The 15,705-nt window shown below is 37.6% G+C and overlaps 2 pseudogenes across 1 annotated transcript; one reads left to right on the forward strand and one right to left on the reverse strand.

The window, feature by feature from the left end:
* The first annotated feature begins 9,539 nt into the window (after window positions 1-9,539).
* On the forward strand, window positions 9,540-11,780 carry LOC147485630 (xylan glycosyltransferase MUCI21 pseudogene; annotated as a pseudogene). Its single transcript, XR_015202742.1, has one exon. The product of XR_015202742.1 is annotated as a xylan glycosyltransferase MUCI21 pseudogene (transcript).
* A 497-nt stretch (window positions 11,781-12,277) lies between these two features.
* On the reverse strand, window positions 12,278-13,515 carry LOC147485631 (uncharacterized; annotated as a pseudogene).
* Between the last annotated feature and the right edge of the window lie 2,190 nt (window positions 13,516-15,705).

Consider the following 15,705-nt stretch of genomic DNA (forward strand, 5'->3'; position numbering starts at 1 on the left):
ATGTTATTTGTATTTTTATTTGTAATTTTAAATAAAGAGTTATTGAAAAGAGATTTGTAACCTAATCTTATTTGTGAATTTTTGTAATGAAGAGGACTTTTGTTTAAGTTAAAAATTTTATTGGTTTTTAATTATCCGCAAATTTAAACTGTTTATGGGTTTTTGGAAGTTGATAGTGCATCACACCTCGAAAATCGAAGAGTCAGGGACAAATATTGTTTTTCCGAATTCTGTCGAAATTCGGGGTGTGACATGTCTTCTCAACCGGGACATTCTCATGCAGGTAATTTTGCATCTACCAATAGTGCTTATGCATCCCGGACTTCACCCTGGATTGTTGATTCGGGTGCCACTGATAATATGACTGGTATGTCTTCTCTTTTTCGGAATTATGCATCTAGTTCTTGGAAACGAACAGTTCATCTTGCCAATAGGGATGAAACACCTATTGTAAGGCGGGGTTGTATCCCAGTTACTGATTCCTTTTTGTTACCTGATGTTCTTCATGTCCCCAAGTTGACCACCAATCTTATTTCTGTTAGTAAACTTACTAAAGATGTAAACTGCAATGTAACCTTTTATCCATCTTACTGTGTTTTTCAGGATCTGGTGTCGCAGAAAGCGATTGGCGATGGTCGTGAAGAGGGGTGGCTTATATGTCTTGGATAGACTGTCTCTTGATCTCTTCCCATGCCCTCCGGTTAGAGTCTTAGATGCGGTAGTGAAAATGTAAAGCGGGTGTTACGTTGGCATCACCGCTTAGGTCATATTTCTTTTGAGTATCTACGTTATTTGTTTCCATCTTTTTTTTTCCAAAGTGTCCATGTCAAGTTTATCTTGTGAGACATGTGAACTGGCTAAACATCATTGTAGCCCTTATCCATTAAGTAGTAATAAAACTTCGTCTTTGTTTGATATTGTGCACTCCAATGTTTGCGGTCACTTCTGTTTTAGGATTTCATTATTTTGTGTTATTCATTGACAATTTCTCTAGGTGTACTTGGGTTTATTTAATGAAATCCAAGGATGAAGTCCCCTCCATTTTCCTGAGTTTTACTACAATGGTTCGTACACAGTTTGGTACAACAGTTAAAGTCTTTTGTTCCGATCAAGGTTAGGAATTTCTGTCTCATGGTCTTCGACAGTTCTGTGAGGCCAATGGTATTTTGTATCAAACCTTTAACACTTCAGACTCCACAGCAAAATGGCAAGTCAGAAAGAAAAAATCATCATGTTCTTGATCTTGCTCGTGCTATGTCTATTGGCATGAATGTTCCTTCATGTTTCTGGTCTGATGTTGTCCTTATGGCGGTGTATCTCATTAACCGTTCTCCATCTCGAGCTCTTGGCTTTCGCACCCCGTATTCCATTATTCATCCTGATCGTTCTGATTTTCAAATCCCACCTCGTGTTTATGGGTGTGTTTGAATTGTTTCGTCCAAGTCACCAGGTCTATCTCTAAACTAGATCCACATGCCTTGAAATGTGTGTTTCTGGGTTACTCTCATACTCAGAAGGGTTATCGGTGTTATCACCCCTCATCGCATCGTTGTTTCATCTCCATGGACGTTACCTTCTTCGAACATGCTCCGTTCTTTTCAGGTGATGTTCTATCTCAAGGGGAGTGGTTTCCAGTACTCCCTTTTTCTTATGAGGATTCACATTTGGTTCCTATTTCTTTTCCACTTCCGATGAGTGTTCAGCCAGAGCCTATAGTCTCCCCTCCAGTTCCACATTTGGTTTCACCTCCTTTATAAGTCTATACTCGTCGATATCCAAGGCGCCAACCTTCTCCACCAGACTGCCCGACATCTTCTGCTTCTCCAGGTTCACCACTTGCCACTGATTCACTTTTATCAGGTATTGAGCCATCTTTTATCCCTCCTGTACCAGTTACTATTGATGTTGATTTACCGGTTGTTGATAGAACTGATACTCCACCTATTGCTGTTCGAAAAGAGAAGTGTACTGCAGGAATGCTAGCTAGATATGCTAATATTGTGGCTTATTTTATCACTTATTATACTTCAGATCATCGTTTGTCTCCTAGTTACAAATCTTTTCAAGCTTCTCTCTCATTGGTTGATATACCACGTCACGATTGAGGGCGTTAGCTGACCTCATTGAAAGGCTGCGATGTTGGAGGAATTACATGCATTGGAGGTCAATAATACTTGGGTCTTGGTTTCTCTTCCGCCTGGCCGTAGAGCAGTCGGGTGTAAATGGGTTTTCATGGTGAAACAAAACCCAGATGGAATAGTTACTAGGTACAAGGCTCGGTTAGTTGCTAAGGGGTATGCACAGATTCATGGGGTTGATTATCAGGAGACCTTTGCTCCTATGGCCAAGATGAATACGATTCGAGTTATTTTTTCTCTTGTTGCGTCCAAGTCATGGCCCCTTTTTTAGATGGATGTGAAAAATGCCTTTCTCAATGGGGCTTTACAAGAAGAGGTGTATATGTCTCCACCACTTGGTTTCCGTTCTTCTTCTACTTCGGGCTTGGTGTGCCGGTTGAAAAAATCTATCTATGGGCATAAGCAGTCTCCTCGCACTTGGGCTGAAACATTTGATGCAACCATGACAGCATATGGATATGTTCAGAGTCAAGCTGACCACACCTTGTTTCTTCGATACTCTGGTACGAAGATTGTTGTATTGCTTGTTTATGTGGACGATATTGTTATTACTGGCGATGATGTTCAGGGTATTAGTGACCTAAAATCCTATCTCAGTACCCGCTTTCAGGTGAAAGATCTCGGCCCCTTACGTTACTTCCTTGGGATTGAGGTTGCTCATTCTAGTTCTGGTATTTTTACCTCTCAGAGAAAGTATATTCTTGATCTTCTCTCTGCTTCAGGGCAACTTGCATGTCGTCCTGCTGAGACACCTATTGAACAGAACCATCACCTAGTCGACTATGATGGGGAGTTATTGGATGACATTGGTCAGTATTAGCGGCTTCTTGGGAAGCTCCTCTATCTTTCTCTTACCCATCCTGATGTTACATATGTGGTTAGAGTTCTCAGTCATTTTATGCACAAGACGCGCCTTCCTCATCTTCAGGCAGCTATTCGTGTGCTTCGTTATCTCAAAGGATGTCCTAGACGTGGCCTTTTGTTTCAAAATAATGGTCATTCTCGGGTCGAGGCGTGGACTGATGCTGACTATGCAGGTTGTAGATCTGATCGTCGATCTACTTCTGGGTATTGTACCAATATTGGTGGTAATTTGGTTACATGGCGGAGTAAGAAACAAGATGTTGTTTCTAGGTCTAGTGCCGTAGCAGAGTACAGGGTGATGGCCCAAGGTGTATGTGAGCTGATATGGCTAAAACGTCTTCTACAAGACCTTCATCTACATGTCTCTCTTCCGATGACGCTTTACTTTGACAATAAGTCTGCTCTTAGCATTTTGGCTAATCCTGTGCAACATGATCATACCATACATATAGAGGTTGATCGGTACTTTCTACGTGAGAAAGTGACTTCTAGACAGATTTGTGCTTTATATGTTCCGACGTCTCAGCAGCTTGCAAACTTTCTCACGAAGGCATGTAGTTAGTAGTAGACTATTTTCAGAGGTTTTGTCCAAGCTGGGTATGTGTGATATCCATAGTCCAGCTTAAGGGGGAGTGTTAGCAGAGCTATTATTGTATTTTCCTATATTACCTCTGTAATTACTTTATTACCATTTCTAGGGTTTCTATTATTGTCACACCCCGAATTTCTAAACAATTACAAAGTGAATATTTGAAATATAAATATCTCAAACATCACTATGTTCAATTGTTTAAAAACCCAAGCTATGACGGGGTGGATACAACACATGCCAAAACCGAAAACCCACATCATAAAGAATCAACTTAACAACAATAATCTCCAAAATTTCTCAACCATCACTTTATTAAAAGACTATCTTCCATCCAAAAATCATCAAAATAAAACTCTAAGAATAAAAGGTCTTCAACATCGTATTCTCATGTCATGCTGAATATGAAACTACGTTATTACATACTTCCAAAAAGATCAGACCTAATAAAAGAACTAACAGACTGCTCCAGAAAAGAATCCAAATCAAATGTCGTGGTTCCACTGCCTTCCACCTATGTTCCCAAGAACACACCCACGTTGCCAAAACAAAGCAAACATGGGTCAACAAAATGGAATTTGCTGGTATGAGTAGACTAACAACATAAAAACAATTACATACTTTAATTATCCAAACCACACTTTATATGTACCCATAACTTAATCATTCTCAGCTTGGAAGACAGGTTGTTCCGTCATTTCAACCGGCATAGTTTCTTCCCAAGCAAGACTTTCATTCTATTAACTCATTATAATAACTCATCTTACACTACAAAAAGAATGACTTTACCCGACTGACTATGGCTATCGCGAAAGGTATTACTCGACGGACCAAAACTACCATGAAGACCGGCCGGAAAATGCTCGATCGGCATAGGCTTCCGACTGTTAAAATCAGTCAGAATAGGCCGTCGGCGTTGATGATCTTTGCCGACAGACATTCCTACAACTTTGGACCGTTGGATATTCCTGCTATCTTTGACCGTCGGGTATACATGTGACAGTTTATGTCCGTCGGAAATTAGGTTTAGACGGTCGGATATTCCTACTGTCTTTGACCGTCGGGTATACCTGCGACAGTTTATGTCCGTCGAAAATTAGTTTTTTTTATTAAATATATATATATATATTGGGATTTTAATAAAAGATCCCAACATCACATTATTTTTCAGACCAACATCACAATTATTACAAAAGAGCTACACTTAGTATCTAGCACAAGTAGAAAGGAAGTGTAACAACAATGATTCGATGAAATTATAACACCATCTTTCCATACTGTTGTAATGCCCAAGTCTACAAGGATGTCAAGCTCTTTACATAAAACAAAACGGAGTCTTCTAACACTTTTTAACTTCCCAGGCCAAACCCTGACAAAAACCAAGTAGATTTTAACTTTCTACCATTGTTTCGATCCAAGATGTGGTTTCCCTTTTACTTCAGTTTCCTACCAACCAAAAAAAAATGTCAAAGGGAAATTCTTTACTCAAATTACAATTACATTCAATCACTTGAACCCCACATGATAAAAGAACATTAAGGAAAAGGCGTAAACTACTACTAATCATAGTTGTGGATAGCTCAAACATTTTTATCAGACTTCTGTAATCTTAATCTCAAAATGATTCCAGGTAGTCTGGGCATGAACATGCTAATTCTTATTTTATAAACAACCTACTAAACAATTAAACATCAGCATGGATTGCTAGGCACTCATGTTCTTAATAGCTTTTGTTGCCAATTTGATTCCAATGATACAACCAACCCATGATATAGATTGAAATATTCCTAAGTTGTGAACCCGACCATCAATTGCGGTGGGGAGGAATAACTTTGTAAACCTTAGAGGATGATACCCTATATGAGAAGGCATGCATATATTGAAATATTCCTAAGTTGTGAACCCCACCATCAATTGCGGTGGGGAGGAATAACTTTGTAAACCTTAGAGGATGATACCCTATAACAGGGAAGACATGTATAGAAATCCTCTTTTACATGCATGTTGCTAAAAAAAACTCCATATTGGGGACAAACCAACTAAGGAAACTAAGGAAAAGAAAAAGTGGATATAATTTGTTCATAGGTCTAACAATGAATTTCAAGCAATTACACGGAAGCACCACATTCCAACAGCCTATTGTATCCAAAGGATTTTTAGCGAGGAGCTTCACATTCAAGACTTTTTGGATTATAATGCGATTGGTTCTTTTGCAAGTCCGCAAAAGATATACATTTTGTTAAGTCATCAATTCATTAAACCCTAACCCATAAACACTACACCATAACATGACAGCCTTTTTGTGTCGCCTAAATTCCGAGAGTAAAAACTGAACAATTAAAAATTGTAGAAAAAAAGTAATGGTTTACAATTAAAGGTCATTATATTTGTCCACTATGGAAGCTGTAAAACCAGCATGAAAAAATTGCAAGTAAAGGTCCTAAGGTCCATCCAATTTTAGAACTACTAGTGTAGTGCACATCTTTCTTTTACATCATCACCTAATTATTTTTTATGAACAACAAGGGAGTACAAGAATACAATGAACTATATAAACTCATTAATGGTTATTAAAAGTTCATCCACTCGTGAAGTACATGCAAGCTTCAATGATTTTAAAAATAATAATAATGAAAAGAGTCTCAAATCAGCCAAACTAAAAGTTTTAAAGTTGAAGTCCAAGTTCAAAAGTGTCATGGCAATTAATTGTTTAACCATTAATGAAAAAAATCACTTACTAAGAAATAAAAACACCAAACTTCATACCTGCATTTCCGTACCGAATCCTCAAAGTTGTTTCAATCATGCAAGCCTTTTGCAGTCCGCCACCAAAGCATTTCTTCTCGCACAATGCATCACTCCTAAAAGAGAAAAACAGAAACAAACATTATGAATAAGTGAGTGATCAATCAAAAAGCAAAGCGCTAAAGTTTCAATCAATCCAAATTATGGGGACCCCAACATAATAAAAGTTTGTTTTAAGTCCCTTGAACTAATACTAACAATATTAGAAGTTCAATTTCTTGTATGTTAATAACTACACATCAAAATGCAAATTCAATTCTGCACAATAAATCACGTCATGCATTACTTGTATGGAGCTTAGTGATTCTAGTAGGTAACACAATCTTTACTTAAAGTTTATGAATCACCGGACTCACCCTTCCACCAAAAAAAAGATATTTCTGCTGAGGAAGGGCAGAGAGAGAAGCCAACAACTGCAAAAAAAAAAAAAAGAGATGACAAAAATAAGCCCTTACACCCTGCACCTACACCAAGAACATAATTGAATATTTAAATCAAATATTATTAGGACCATGCTTCCAAATAGAACAGTTATTGAGCATATTGAGGAACCGAACCAAGGTGCATCTATAAAATAAAATATGTATCTATTAACAGAACAAAAAGGGATAATACCTTTGAGTCAATCTTCCTGTCTAGGAGGTTATTCCATGTGCATTCAGCACCTCCTAAAAGCACCGATCCACAACGGCCTCCCTCCAAATTCGTAAAGTCACACACCAAATTTTGTTTACCCAGAAGTCTTACTATAATCCGTAAGTTCTTTTCATTTATAGTCACGTGTTGAATAGTTTCTAATTGAATTTATAGTAATCAAATTGATACATTTGTATTTGCTCTTACTTGGTTAATTTGATTCGTTTAAATTATGTAGGTTTTGCAAGTTTGAGTGTATTTACATTTTGTCAGTATTGCGTTCTTAGTTAGTGATTTTTTTTCCTAATTTTTTTTTTTTGATCTTACAGCAGCTGAATTTATAGTTCTGTACAAATCTATTTCAATTCCTATTGAATGGTGACGTCTATTTATATGGTCTTTAGCTGAACGAAGAAACTTTGATTCTCATATCTTCAAAACTTAGTGATATTTGCTGATTCTCAGGTATGTTCCTTTTCATTTTTTCATTTTTCCTTCCCTGCTCTTTCGTCCCCTCACACTCACATAACGGACAAAACTAGCTTGCGTTGTTTTATTTTTTATTTTTATTTTTTTCATCCATGAACGTGGCGATGGGACCTTGGCCAATCACTATAACTTAGTGATCTCTGCTTATTCTCAAGTAAAGTGAAACAGGTAACAATTGATCTTTTATATATAACAACTGTGATTGTTTCCCTATTTCATGGGTTATGTAATTCGGAAGAATGTTTCATGGTTATTTATTTTGGAATTTAAATTGAACTCTCTTTTTACTTGGTTCATTGTATAGTCAATTTGGATTTGAGTAACAATCTTATAATAGTATAGAAGGCGCGCTATTACATTACAGAAAAGATCACAAATAGTTGATCTAAAGCCTACTCGAATATATTTAGGGTTAGGTTGGTTAGGTTTGCTAGAGGCCGTTTTGATGAAATTCCTATCACCTCTGTGAAGATACTTAAGGGTCATATTTTAAAAAAAAAACAATTAATTTGATGGAGCATCTTCATGTGGTTAATTAAGTTAGGGATGTTGGAAAAAATTTCAGTTTTTGTAGGTTTGCTCAGCCTTCTTGTTATTTTTTTTTTAGCTTTTCGTAATTTAGCAATCGAATACACGTTGTTACCATTGTAGGCCGGTACAGGTGACACTTCTTGAGTACTCCATGAACTCGAGCATGTTGTTACTGTACAAACTACAAACAGTCAATCGGACGTTCAGGTTTGGAAAGTTGATATATTTATCTGTTTTTTGTCGTGTATGTTAATAGCCTTCTCCCTATTTATATAATTGTTTGTTCTTAACAGTGGGACTAGGGCAGGAATGGATATTGTTGTCTCCAGCATCCGAACTTATGTTAGTGCGCTTAAGAAGATATTTGATTTCTCAAGAACATCCAAGGTCTCTCCAGAATGTTCTGAAGTAATTGCTTAGAGATGTGAGGATTCATTGTTTATGCAGACCGAAACAAAATCCTCCATGCAACATCAAGCTTGGCTTCCTAAGACATGTTTATAGGATGGAGTACATTGTCTTTGTCTTTCTAAACCCTTTGTTTTTGTAATAGTTTATATTATATTCTGAATTTTGGTTATACATTGTGAAGTATGAGTATTTATTTTCTGTTTGGTCTTGTACTATTTGTACTTCCTAGAGTGACTTAGATGATTGAGTTGTTTGCTGATGACCATCATTTTCTTTCGCAGTGAGTTTTGCCATTTGTAAACTTGTATAGCGTCAAAAGTTACAAGAGGTCTTCCTTGGGGTTCTAGAGAGTTTTGGCAGTTTATAGCTGGCGGGTACGGTGCTGTTTATGGAGTAAAATAGGATGACGTTATTCCTGTTTTCAAGGTCCCGCGGTACTTGCAAATTCCACTGTTTGTATTATAATAAAAATTCTATTAAGATTGCAATTCGCCAATTTGCATGCACATTAATATTTGCGTCAATGGTACAAATGCAATTGCATCTTATCTGTTTCAAATTGATCACTCAAGTCGCCTCTGCTTATTTTTCTTTTTCTTCCGATAATCAAGTTACCAAGTGATGTTTTGGTGTAAATATGTACATGGAAATATGTGGTTGATTGTTGAAGTTATTTCTTTAGAAAATTCTAGTTTTAGGGCTGTTTATAGAATGTTCATGGGCATGTAGAGGTACTAGGTAGCGTGCACCGAAGGCGTGGCGAGTTGTTCAGTGCCGTACTTGCTAACCGTGTGTTCGGGCCAGCTAACACGCATCTCGACTAATCTCGAGGCCCTAATTGGAAATTCGACCGGATACTACCTCGCAAGTGGCCTTGAGAGGAATCAAACTAGTGACCATTGGGGAGCAACCCCAAGGCCGGACCAGTTGTGCTACCGACATTATAACTTTTCCATACTAATCATGGGCAAGTTCGTATAAGTTATTCTCTACTTTCTTCTTTTTCTCATATACGCGTTTCCCCACCGTTTGATCATCGGTAGGGGATAGTAAAAAAAATTACTTCGGCTTTTTAAATTGCGTGGGCACATTATACGAGGAAATGGGAGACTGGCATCATGGATACCATTATGGAGTTAGACCTTGTTGTGAAAAAAAAAAGGTTCTAAGGTTTGCCATCTGTGTGAAGTTAAACACTCTGTTCCAGCTATTGTGTTTTCAACCGGAGGCTATACTGGCAATGTTTACCATGACTTTAATGATGGGCTTATACCACTGTACATCACTTCCGAACATATGAAGAAGAATGTGGTGTTTGTAGTACTCGAGTACCATCAATTGTGGATGAGTAGATACGGTGATGTCCTATCCCGCCTATCCAATTACCATGTGATCGACTTCAGTAATGACAAAAGAACACATTGCTTCCCTGAGGTAATTGTTGGTCTCAAAATCCATGACGAGCTTGACATTGATTCTTCGTTAGCGCAAGGAAACAAGAGTATTAGTGATTTCCACAACGTTCTAGACAAAGCATATTGGCATAGAATACAAGGATGGATTCCAAAGGAGAAAGAAAAGGCGCTATTGTCTTCATCACCAACATTATCTGCACTGGAAGAAGATGAAGAAACAGAACTAGCAAAATACAAAGAGAATAAGAAGCCGAAACTGGTCATCTTATCCCGAGGTGGATCAAGAGCAATAATTGATCAACATTTGTTAGTGCATTTAGCAGAGAAAATTGGATTCAAAGTGAAGGTGTTGAAGCCAGATAGAACAACTGAGCTGGCCAAGATATATCAGGTTCTCAATTCTACTGATGCCATGGTTGGAGTCCATGGTGCAGCCATGACGCATTTCCTCTTCATGAGACCCAGTTCTGTTTTAATCCAAATTATACCCCTTGGCACAGACTGGGCTGCAGAAACTTACTACGGTGTGCCCTCGAGGAAGTTTGGGCTCAAGTACATTGGATACAAAATCCTTCCGAAGGAGAGTTCTTTATACAACAAGTATAATAATGATGACCCTATACTTAATGATCCAGACAGTATAAATGCAAACGGGTGGCAATTTACCAAGAAAATCTATCTGGATGGGCAGAATGTCAAGTTGGATTTAGAATGATTTGGGGCAGTTGTTTTGGCCTATGTCGACACCATCTCGGAAAGGAGCAGAGGGCGTTCTTAGCATACTTATTGCCGTTATTGGTGATTGAACTCTCATGGGTCTTCTTACATCCGTGAACATATGTAGAAGGTAGCTAGCTTGTAAAGGTTAACTTTGTGACATTTTCTGTCTATATATGTACGTTATATGGTATTACCAATTTTTGGCGAGAGCCATAACTTCTCCTGTATAAATTTATGCATCAGGATTTACCATTATACAGTATTACATTTTCCGTGTATTGGATTTTTTTTTGGGGTAAAGATATGTGTATTCGATTGAATTTGTCACAGATGTTATCATCTTTGAAGAACTTTTCTGCTTCAGTTTGGGCTAGAGGGATACATGCTCAGCTCTTTTAGAACTTGAGCTCTCCCAGTAATAGGAAAAGTCCAGAAAAACCGTAGTATACACTAAAAAGTAAAAACCACTAGTAGATCATGTCATACATCCAATTCCATTTGGTAAGGCTTGTAGCGTGGACTTTCCTAATAGATATGTAAAAACAGCATTGATTATTCGTTTGAGATGCCATTTAAATTCGTTTCACCATACCTGATACACAGAGAAACAAGGCAGGCCTAGTCTTGAAGCCTGCCAACACCTAAATAGAAGTGCACCTATAAGTCTGAACTTGGAAGATATTCAAACACATAAGAGAAGAGAATTGAAGATGAGATTTCATTGTTGTTACCCACATGCGGTGTAGCAGTTTCCACAGACCACAGGTAGTAGCTGCCACAAAAAATTTTTATTGAGTAACAGGATTCCATCTAGTATCTTATCAGATTTTCGACAAAACAATCCAACTTCGTCTTAAAGGACTTGTGATTATACCAAAGGAAGATGGGTTCGAGACGAGAGTAATCTTCATCACTCATACACGGAAGAATGCACATTTCTTGATCCTGGCTTCAGATGCCATAAAAATGGACGGAAGGATGATGAATATCTGAAATGGACAAAACTGTTATAGGGTTGCACTGCTTGAGGATGGCCTTTGTTTTTGTTTATGTTACCTGTTGCAGTGTGTTGTTCTAAAGATCCTCAGACTTGTGAGAATGTAGGCATGTAGCCAAAAGTATTTGCAGCTTAGTTTGAAAAGTTCTTGTTTAGTTGTAATGAGGTACTGTTTCTTAAGATTTTCATCCAAAGGTCCCAACGTCAGTTTCTCAGTTATGATTATCAATAATGTTTTTTTATATTTATACTAATTCACATTACAAACCCTTTCTGTCAAGGAACACCTTCATGTGAATCACTTGCAGTCCACACACAAAAAATATTTGTATATGTTAGTGTAAAAAAGAGAAGGGTAAAAAGGATCTGAAATTATACATGTTCACAAATTTGCACAGAATTGAACTTTTTATTTTTATTTTATATTTGGTGCTGAACCCAAGTTACTTCTGGGGCTGCCTACGTACCATGGAGGGGACATAAAGCCTTACCCCACTGACAGGATCAAGCTAACACGTAGTTCTTTTTTTCAATTACAAGCAAGAGGATTCAGTTCTAGTATGAGAGAATAGGCTCTGAAATCCTGATTTGTGGTCGCTTCCTCTAGCAGCTCATCACTGCAACTCCTTTGCTACACCAGGTATGAAAACCGAGTAGCTTGTCTAAGTCAGCGTTTTTGATATTACGTTGATCGATCGCCCATTTTGCTGGAGATTTCGCCATTAATATCTTTGTCTCCCTGGTCGCCATTTTCTGAAAATGCTTCAGCAGAAATTTTTTCCTCCTCGTCCTCAATAAGGGCTGCCTGTGCCTTCAGTTCTTCTATATCAAAATTCCAATTGCTTACTCCCCTTTCGTACTGATTATGCGATATCTCCTCTTTTGCACATCCTGAATATTACTAGGTGCTTGCATATGTTCTACGTTCACCTTCACTGTTTTCGGGATCTTCCCAACAATAGAAGGAATCTTCTCCACAAGTGCTCGTACGCAACTAGACTTGTGATTCTTAAAGAATCGATCCCTCAAAAGCTGTTGCTGAAGGTCTTTTGATGGATCTTTTACTAAGCACTTAGCAATCATCTGTTTAAATTGCTTTGAGAACTTCTGGTCTTTTATATCATCTAAACGCGGTGGATCTTCTGTCAGGATTGTAAGAAACAGTTTCACAGGAGGATACTCTGAGAAAGGAGCATGACCGTGGGCAAGCTCTATGGCTGTGATGCCGAAGGACCATATATCTGCTTTAAAGTCGTATCCATGCCCTTCTTCCATATCCAGGATCTCTGGCGCCATCCAGCAAGGTGTCCCTGTTATTGTATTTCTTTTGGGTCGCCTATCACCAGAATCAAAAAGAGAAGCAGACACACCAAGATCACCGAGCTTAATTGCTCCATGTGAGTCGACTAAGATGTTTCCAGCCTTGACATCTCGATGTATACACCCTTGCCCGTGAAGATACTCCAAACCCTTCAACGCCTCATATAGAACAGTACGAATAACCGCCTCGTCTCGCAACCCGTCTTTATAAGCTGTCTTAAGTATGTGTTGAAACGATCCTGCTTCCATAAACGGCATCACAACCCATAAATCATTGCCGATAACAAAAGCACAGTGTGCTTTTAAAACATTAACGTGGTCGACAAGTTTCATAAGGCGAACTTCTTTTGCAACCTTGTCGGGGTCTTCATGATCAAAATCAAGAATCTTTATCGCTACCGTCTCCTTCAAAGGTTTGCACAACGCACGGTACACTGTTGCAGCACCACCCTTTCCTATTTCTTCGTATAGCTCGTAATGTTCTTGCCCTACTGGAAACTCCAACACCCTTGTTGCCGCAGGAACATGTCTCCAGAGATGAACCATTGCCCTTCTTCTTCTTCTTCTTCTTCTTCTCTTGCAGATCGAAAACAACTCTAAACACAATTATTATGAAAAGGCTCAACTCCATCGCATATTTATATAACTCGGAGTCGGTCTGTGTTAGTCCAATGATGTCTCGAGGGTGCTTCTGAACATTTTTCGAAATATTTTCGAACATTGCAAAAAACTTCTTTCTTGTGGGCTTGGTGCACTTGAGTTTAGGCCTCACAGCCTAACATAAAAGCCCGCTAATGCTGAATATATAACATAAACATTTCTAAAACATTTCCTGCTTTTCCTTGCAGCAGAAATGGCTTGCAAACTAATGCAGAAAATCTCTCCAGGACATACAATATTACTGGGAGACAACCAGTCAGTTATCAACTCTCTGAAGAAGACCAGTTCAAATTCTGCTGAATGGATTAGTAATTCTATCTTAGGAAATATTATAAGTATTTGTAATAGCTTCCCTTTTTCTGTAAAACATTGTTGGATTAACAGAACTAGTAATGGGGAGGCTCATGCATTAGCCAAATGGGCATCTACTTTTAATCGTATAGATCGAGCCTCCACCATTGTTCTTAAGATGCAATCTTGTCTATTTTGAAACTTAATGGAAATGAAATGGTATTATCGAAGAAAAAACAATTGATTATGGATATAAAAAAAATTGTTTGGTATAAAAAAAAAACAACAACATTTCGTGCTTATATATATACACTAGGTATAACCCGTGCCTTCGGCACGATTGTCTTTACATTTCTTGATGCACATTATGGTCAGAAAAATAAAGGTTAATATAATTTAGTAAATTCACTCAATATCATTTGTTTAGTGTTTATGGAAAAAATATATATTTGTAAGACACGTCAATTTTAGTATGCAGTTTCTTTTGTAATTGAATAATTTTTAATTATATTACTCTAAGTTCTTGTGGTTGGCACATTTTTATTCAAATACTTTAGCATGCAAGTTTACTCTCAAGAAAGAAGAACAACTTTTAAATAATATATAGGAGACAAATATCAGTCCAGACTCCAGACTGCATTACTGTTCAATTTTACACACGATTCTGTTGTCATTCTAATTTCAGATACTAATTTTATTTCCAAATTAAAGCATTGTCTAATAATTTTATTCTCAAATTAAAGCAATGTCCAATAACCACTAGTTGCGCCACTATCACAAAATCTGAAGCAAAATATTATACAATCTTCGACATGGAATATATTTGCAAGTCTTGTATTCCATTAACTCGATCTGCTCATAAAATGGGAATAAACGTGAAAATATTGTAGCAAATCTCAAGTCATTATCAAACAATAAAAAGTCCAGATGAATTTATTCAAATTAGTTTAGGCTATGTTTGGTTTGAGGAATCGAAATTCCTAAAAAAAATGGTGAAGAATACAGAAATAAATAGTGAAGAGGAGAGATGCAGAGAATTTAAGATGGGTATTTTTTTTTTTCTCTTATTAAAAAAAAGTATAAGTTAAAGAAAAAAAAAAATAGACTAATCAAACAATTACATCAATAGTACTTAAAATACGAACACTATGCATTGTTTTTAAATAAGTACAAAAAATTAATTACAAAGTTTTAATTAGAGAGTTGTATACCCTCTCTAATTGCTTTACAAATTTCAAGTATGTTGTATATGACATTTCCCACCTAGTAAGCCAAGTGGGTTTACCAACTGTAATCTCATGATTTTGTTGGCCAAGTGTGACAGTCGTAAAGTTTGTTTTAGGCCAAGTACTTGACAGAAAAAAGAAGTCTAGCCATCTTCAACACTTTAACCATTTAGGCTTCACTAACTACAGTAGCTCCAAAGATCCATATGCCCTCACAGTAGCCATATAGTCTCCTCAACCCTTTGATGACCTCCAAAGATCCATATGCCCTCATAGTAGCCATATGGTCTTATTCCATCCATAGTCTCCTCAACCCTTTGATGACGCCCTCCTCGATATACTAAAGTTTGTTTTAGGCCAAGTACTTGACAGAAAAAAGAAGTCTAGCCATCTTCAACACTTTAACCATTTAGGCTTCACTAACTACAGTAGCTCCAAAGATCCATATGCCCTCACAGTAGCCATATAGTCTCCTCAACCCTTTGATGACCTCCAAAGATCCATATGCCCTCATAGTAGCCATATGGTCTTATTCCATCCATAGTCTCCTCAACCCTTTGATGACGCCCTCCTCGATATACTTCAAAATCGCCAAACACTCAACAACAAAGCT

Source organism: Coptis chinensis, chromosome 7 (assembly GCF_015680905.1).
Source record: "Coptis chinensis isolate HL-2020 chromosome 7, ASM1568090v1, whole genome shotgun sequence".
In the NCBI taxonomy this organism is placed as follows: Eukaryota; Viridiplantae; Streptophyta; class Magnoliopsida; order Ranunculales; family Ranunculaceae; genus Coptis; species Coptis chinensis.